This window comes from Myotis brandtii, unplaced genomic scaffold (genome assembly GCF_000412655.1).
Source record: "Myotis brandtii unplaced genomic scaffold, ASM41265v1 scaffold1289, whole genome shotgun sequence".
NCBI classification, from domain to species: domain Eukaryota; kingdom Metazoa; phylum Chordata; class Mammalia; order Chiroptera; family Vespertilionidae; genus Myotis; species Myotis brandtii.
In genome coordinates this window covers 171,178-179,049 of record NW_005354543.1, presented here as the reverse complement: position 1 = coordinate 179,049, position 7,872 = coordinate 171,178, and the positions used below count along the sequence as shown (strand labels likewise).

At 46.6% G+C, this 7,872-nt stretch overlaps 1 pseudogene; it reads left to right on the top strand.

Moving 5' to 3' along the window:
- Positions 1-5,006: 5,006 nt before the first annotated feature.
- On the top strand, positions 5,007-5,314 carry LOC102252843 (annotated as a pseudogene).
- Positions 5,315-7,872: the final 2,558 nt, after the last annotated feature.

The window sequence follows — 7,872 nt, the reverse complement described above, 5'->3', positions numbered from 1 at the left end:
AAGACCTTGTATGAATATGTGCATAACCCATAGACAGACAATAGGGGGCTGAAGGATTGGGGCAGGGGATGGGTTGGAGGAGGGGCCAAAGGGGGGAGGGAAAGGGGATATGTAATACTTTCAACAATAAAGACTTTTTTGTTAAAGAAAAAAGTAGTCAACAGATTTGTTTACAGGGCTATCAGAGTAAAGAAGTAAATGTGTGTAGCTTCTAAATCCACCAATTGTAGGAGGAAAAGCAGACACAGCCTGTGACCCTGTTGTGGGATGAAGCGAAGATATGGCCCGATTCCCCCTCCCAGTCAATGGAAAGGTGTCCACCTGGCCAGCAGCCACAAGAAGCAGAGTAGTTCATACCCAAGTGTTTCTCATGACCTTGATGGCTAACAAGCCTCCCCAGACTGTCCTTGGACTGCAACCAGGCTGTGCCCAGCAGGCCTCCCACCCTTGCCCTCTCCCCTCTGCTTAGATAAGGCCTAGCTCACTAGACCCTGGCCATTCAGAAACTCATCGGTCCAGCCGCCATTGCCACCTGATCTTCCCCAGGTGTTAGTAATAAAGGCTTCGTCTCTCCCTCCGGGGTCCCCCTTGCCCTCTCCCCTCTGCTTAGATAAGGCCTAGCTGACTAGACCCTGGCCATAGAGAAACTCATCCGTCCAGCCGCCATTGCCACCTGGTCTTCCCCAGATGTTAGTAATAAAGGCTTGGTCTCTCCCTCCGGGGTCCCCCTAGGGCAGTGGTTCTCAACCTTGGCTGCACATTAGAATCTTCTGCGGACTGAAGGGTCCCGGGTTCGATTCCAGTCAAGGGCATGTACCTTGGTTGCGGGCACATCCCCAGGAGGTGTGCAGGCAACTGATTTTTATGTTTCTCTCTCACTGATGTTTCTAACTCTCTATCCTTCTCCCTTCCTGTCTGTAAAAAATCAATAAAATATATTTTTTTTTAAAAGAAATACAAGATTCAGTTATGCAGGAGCAATAAATTCTAGAGCTCTAAACTACAGCATTGGGACTCTAGCTAATTCTAGTGGATATTATACTTGCCACTGGCTAAGAGAGTACATCTTCAATGTCCTCACCACACACACAGATGGTAACCATGGGAGTTAATGGTATGATCATTAGCAAGTTTGTTGTAATCATTTCATAATGTATACATATAATTACTTTTCTGTAATGTGAGCAATTACTGGATCTGCAGCAATGCAAAACCAGATGCCGGGTGAAGGTTCTTGAATCAAAGAATTTAAAGAAAAAGATAACAGTTAAGATACCAAAATCTACAGTCCTTTGAATGTTTGGATCCTGGATGACTTGCCCTTCTCCCTCTGACATGGAGGCAGACTCAGCTCTGCTGTCAGTCTGACCAGTGTGCCCAGGGCATGCCCAAACCCCAAACTACCTGGTGCCGGGGAGACAGCCCCTAGGAGCCCTACCCAAAGTCCCCATAGTGATCCGAGTAGGAGAGACCCAGACTGACTCTATGGCTTCAGGTAGAGAGCATGGACAAGGCCAGGTGAAGCCATGACCCTTCAACGCAAGGCTCCTGGAATAAGCGGCCTCTACTTCAGTTAATGGCTTACAGGTGGGCACAGCGTTGACATGATTCTGTGGGTCTTTATCTTGCAATGTTAAAGGCTCTTCTGCCCTGGATGGTGTGCTCCATGGTTAGAGCATTGGCCTGTGCACCAAAGGGTCTCAGATTTGATTCCCAGTCAAGGGCACGTACCTGAGTTGCAGGTTCAATCCTGGGCCCTGTCCATCCCCCAAAGAAAGAAGTATCCTGCATGATAAAAATCACTGCCCATTCTCTTCCCCCAAAGAAAAGATGTCACAGCCCCCAAAATAATCTTGTTTTTTGTCAATAGTTTTGCCCCACCCTCTGGCTATAAATCCATCTTTTGGGGGGAGGGGGGGGGGAGGAGGGCCGAGGATATTTTTCCATTGATTTTAAAAGAGAGAGTGGAAGGGAGGGGGAGAGACAGAAATGAGAGAGAGAGACACATTGATTGGCTGCCTCACGCACACACCCCAACCAGGGCCAGGAATCGAGCCCTTGACCAAAATCAAACCCGGGACCCTGCAGTCCTCGGGCTGATGCACTATCCACTGAGCCAAACCAGTTAGAGTTCAGTTTAGGTTTCAAGAACAAAAATGACATGAAAGGCGGTCTCTGTGGACCGAAAGCAGAGAAACCAAGAAGGGAGCGCCCTGGGCCATTTTAAACCGAAGGGAAGCGCGGGGTCCCTCGGCGAGGCCAGAATATAGATGGGGGGCGCTGGCTGCGGGGACTTTAAGGTTCAGGTCAAACCCCAGACCCGGCAAGGCAAGGGAGAAGGTGATACGGAGGCTTAAACTAGAAAAACGTAAACTCACGCTATACTTACAGTGCCACCTTCCCTCCTGGCTCTGTTTCCCGGTGCTAGGAAACCGCCCCAGAAGCCAGTGGAGAATTCCGGGGGCGGGACCTGATTAGAGGGTGCGCATGCGCTGTGAGGGCAGGAAAAAGGCTGGAAGAGAACAGGGGTTAAGTTGGGGCTTCCGGGAGCGCGTGAGACAGGGGGCGGGACCTGGGGAGGCCAGCACCTGCAGTGACCACCAGGAGGGGAACTAACCAGGCAGAGGGGCGGAACTGGGGCGAGAGTACCGGGCTTCACGCCCAAGGTTCCCTTTCCGTGGTTGGCAATATGCTGCTGTTTTTCTCACCGACACCCCGCAAAACAGCATTTTCTTTCCTACACCCCAATCAGCAGAGAGGCCAAGACCCCACAAGGCTGAGTTCTAGAGGCTAGAATAGGAATAGGACCTGGAATGTGAGATGCTGAGGATTAAGGCATGTGATAATGACGTCACTAAGCATTGCTTTAAGGGAGAAAAAAACTTTAAAAATAGTTATAAAATACATTTTTAAAATAATTGTTCTCTCCCACACTTGAAATCACTTACCTTCAAATATCTTTGAGATAAACTTGTTCACATCATCGTAGACTTAGGTCAATAATATCTAAGTATACCCTGGCTGGGGTAGCTCAGTTGGTTGGGCATCCTCCCATGCACCAAAAGGTGGCTGGTTCCATCCCCATGAGGGCATGTGCCCAGGTTGAGGGCTGGATCTCTGATAAGGGATGTGCAGGAGGCAGCCAATCACATATCTGTTTCTCTCTGTCTCCCTTCCTCTCTCTCTAAAAATCAACTTAAAAAGATCTAAATATAATGTACTTTCTATTTAATTATATACTTCTTCTGAGAGCAATTAGTGTATTTTTATTTTAAAACAGAACCTTTTAAATAGCTCTATTTTTGTTCTCTATTTTTTGAATATTCTATCAGGTGCAGATACAAAGCCTGTAAAATACATAGTCTCAGGAAGACACTTGGGTTCATTTTCACCTGAAGAATCATTAATTTGGGCCTCGCTGGTTTGGCTCAGTGGTTTCTCTGTATGTGTATCTCTCTCCCTCTCCCTCCCTTCCTCCCACTCTCTCTCTAAAAATTAAACGAAAAAAATATCTTACAGTGAGGATCAACGACAGGGAAAAAAAAAAAAGATACCAACAGCCCGGCCCAGTGGTTGAGCACTGACCTATGAACCAGGAGGTCACAGCTGGAGTCCCGTCCCACTGACCTATGAACCAGGAGGTCACAGCTGGAGTCCCGGTCCGGGCACATGCCCGGGCTCGATCCCCAGTGTGGGGTGTGCGGGAAGCGGCTGGTCCATGATTCCCTCTCACCATTGATGTTTCTCTCTCCCTTCCTCTCTGAAATCAATAAAAATATTTTTTTAAATAGTGTTTAGCAGTGAATATGGAAAATATACTGTTTATCAACATACTGTGCCAAACCACATACACACACCTCACCACTTAGCGCTTAGAAAAGGCCTGTCTGCTGCCCACGCCGCAGGAGGGACCCTGGGCCAGAAAACTGCCATCACAGGCAAACAAGTGAGTCTGCCCGCCCCCTTCCTTCAGATGATACTGCCCTGCTGGTGACACCTTCTCTCTATCGCTCTCCCTCTCACACATATGGCGAGACCCCAAAATCAGGGGTCCTGGGAGGGCACAAAGCACAGCCGGGGGCCAAGCGGCAAGGCCACTATCTTCACTCCCGCGGGAGGGTGCGCGCGCACAGGGGCCGGGACACACGCACGCTGAGCGGGCGGCCCCTCAGCCTTTTATTCCTGACACCTGTGATCCGTTCCCCACACTTGATTGGAGCTGAGGCTCCCAATCTTACGCAATTGGCTAATTTAAAGGGGTTGACCTTTGCCATTTCAAAATGGCGCCCCCAGGGGAGCTGCAAGTCACATGGGCCAAGATGGCGCCTGCCACATCATGAGTCCAAAATGGCGGCTAACTCTAAACCCTGTTCTTTGACAGAAAAATTACTTATTCACCCACATACACACACACACACGCAGCTGCAGTGTTGGGACTGAACCCACACTCACCTTCAGGTCACAGGCCGGCCCTGACCGAGCAGCGACGACAAAAATAAGGCCTGAGGCGCCCACGGACGCGAGGGTAGCGGCCTCGGGAGGGGTCTGAGTGGGGTCGCCAGGATCCCAGGACCAGGGAGAGGATATGGACCCCCCCCCCCCGGGTGGGGACACGGCCGCCAGGGGCCTAGTAAGCGAGGGGGTGGCACAAGTCCAGTTCCCGGAAGAACTTTAATGGCGCCGGACAGGCCGAGAGTTCATGAAAGGGGGGGGGGGACAGAAACGACTCAAAAGTCGCCACTAGTGGACCAAAAGGCAAAAGAGCAAGGGCAGGGAGCAGCGTGGCAGCCATTTCACACACCGGGAGGAGCCCGGTGTCCGGAGCGCCGGCTGAGGGGACTGGAAGGTCCTCGGGGAGCAGCAAACCCGGCTCGACGAGGGCGGGACGGTGACGCGCACGTGAAACTAGGGCGGCAAGTCCCGCCCCGCAGCGTGGCCTCCCCTCCCTCTGCTGCCCTCACCGCCCACCTTCGACCCTTTTCCCTGGGCCCTCGGCCCCGGCGGTACCAGGTGCGCTTTCCGAGTCCCGGTCACGAGGAGGAGGAGGAGGATGTGGCGCGCAGAGGGGAACTGGCTGCTGAAAACAAGCGGTAAGTGTGTTTCCGGAAGTGTATTCTGCGGAACCAGCACCTACTATGTTCGCAACACCGTGCCACTTTTGGAAGGTGACCCTGGGAACAGAAATAGGAGTCATGTAAAAGTCCTTTTACCGAAAAAGTTGCTTGAATGTCTGCCGAAATGTTCAAGTTTACCAGAGCACCGTTGGAACACTAATGAGATTATGATGCAGCCGTCCTTTCGGATTTCTTTTTAATGTGTGACCTTTCACCTTTCATCCCCTGACCTGCATTACCTTGGTAACTATTCCAGTTTTTAATTTCAGTTTTTAATTTTGGTGTGTAAGCTGTAACATTTCATCTCTCAAAGTGTAACATGCCGATTTTCTCAAATAGATCCCTTTTAGCGATTAAAAAAAAATTATTTTCCAGCCCAGCCTACTGTATTCTGCGGAACCAGCACCTACTATGTTCTCAACACCGTGCCACTTTTGGAAGGTGACCCTGGGAACAGAAATAGGAGTCATGTAAAAGTCCTTTTACCGAAAAAGTTGCTTGAATGTCTGCCGAAATGTTCAAGTTTACCAGAGCACCGTTGGAACACTAATGAGATTATGATGCAGCCGTCCTTTCGGATTTCTTTTTAATAATGTGTGACCTTTCACCTTTGATCCCCTGACCGGCATTACCTTAGTAACTATTTCATTTTTTAATTTCAGTTTTTAATTTTGGTGTGTACGCTGTAACATCTCATCTCTCAAAGTGTAACATGCCGATTTTTCTCAAATAGATCCCTTTGAGCGATAAAAAAAAATTATTTTCCAGCCCAGCCTACATGGTTCAGTGATTGAGTGGTTGAGCGTAGACCTATGAACCAGGAGGTCACAGTTTGATTCCTGGTCAGGGCACTTTCCCGGGTTGCAGCCAAATGATGATTCTCTCTCATCATTGATGTTTTTCTCTCTCTCTCCCTCTCCAATAAAAAATATATTTTAAAAACTTATTGTCCAGATTTAGAAATGCTCCTTTATTATGCTAGTGAAGTAGGTCAGTCAAAGCAAGATAAATACCATGTTTTCACTTCTATCTAGAATCTAAAGAACAAAATAGACAAAACGGAAACAGATTCAGAAACGGAAATATGAACATTGGGAGTGGGAAGGGTTGAGGAATGGAGTGAAAGAGGTCATAGGGGTTAAAGCACAGCATAGGGTATACAGTATGTAATATAATCAGTACAGATGTGGGTGCTGGAATTACCCATTGGTGGGAACAATTTGTAAGAATGATTGTCTAATCACTATGCTTTACACCTGAAACCAATACAAAATAATATTAAATGTATACAGTAATTGAAAAAAAATTAAAAATAAAGAAATGCAACAGTGTCTTTCACATCTGTGAACAGCTTTGCTTCCTGCCCATTTTAAGGCACAGCGCCTATCAGTTTTAAGGTGAACATTTATAGTGATGTGAACCACTTCTGTTAGAAACTATTTGATTTCCTCTTAACAGTTGAAAAGATTTATGTAAAAAGCTATTATTTCAGGGCAGCCAAGACTCAACAAGGCTGAATTCCAGAGCCTTTTATAGGGACTCAACATGTGGTATGAGACGTGGAGATCTAAGGCAGGTGATAATGAGGTCAATAAACATTGCTTTAAAAATAAACCTCTAAAAACTTGTTATAAATTGAATTTTTAGGATAATTGTTGTTCTAAACCACACTTGGAATAAATTACCTTCAAATACCTTTGAGATGAAACTTGTTCAAATCGGGATATTTGAGATCTTGCTCCCAAGCATATGTCATTTCCCCACAAATAAACTCTTAAAAAAGCAAACAGTTGCCCTAACCGGTTTGGCTCAGTGGATAGAGCATCGGCCTGCGGACTGAAGGGTCCCAGGTTAGGTTCCGGTCAAGGGCATGTATCTTGGTTGCGGGCACATACCCAGTGGGGAGTGTGCAGGAGGCAGCTGAATCGATATTTCTCTCTTATTGATGTTTCTAACTCTCTATCCCTCTCCCTTACTCTCTGTAGAAAATCAGAATATATAAAAAAATTTTTTTTGAAAAAAAAAGCAAACAGTCCGGCGGTGTGGCTCAATGATAAAGCATCAATCTACGAACCAGGAAGTGACTGTTTGAATCCAGTCAAGGTCACATACCTGGGTTGTGGGCTCAATCCCCAGTGTGGGGAGTGCAGGAGGAAACATCATCATTGATGTTTCTATCTCTCCCTCTCCCTTCTTCTCTGAAATCAATAAAACAAAACATAAAAACAACAACAAAAACCTTTTTCAAATCGTAATATAATGTAGTTAGGTCAATCATATCTAAATGCAATTTCAATTTCATTATATGTTCCTTCTGAGAACAATTATTAAGTTTACTTTTTATTTAAAAATGGTATTATTTTTACTTCGTTTTTTGTTTTCTATTTCTGAGCAATTCTTTTTAAAATATTTTATGAACTTGAAACAGACTCAGTCATATCTTGTCCCAGGCCACCTCCTTCTTGCCATCCCAGGAAATGAAAAGGGACCCACGACCAACATACAAGTCTCTCCTCGCTGAGTAAATGAGGGTTGCAATTGGAAGCAAGTAATTAAAAAATTCATAAGCCTTATAAACTGGAGATTTGTCACTCTCTTTCAACTGTTTAAACAATTCAGCTAATGTTGATTTAAACATAAAGCCACAAGCCAATATATCACAACTTAACCATCCACATCCCATCAGCTCACCTCTCATCCAGATCAGGGTTCCCGACCTTCCCACTGCTATGTATTTCTGTCTATGATCTGTTTCTGT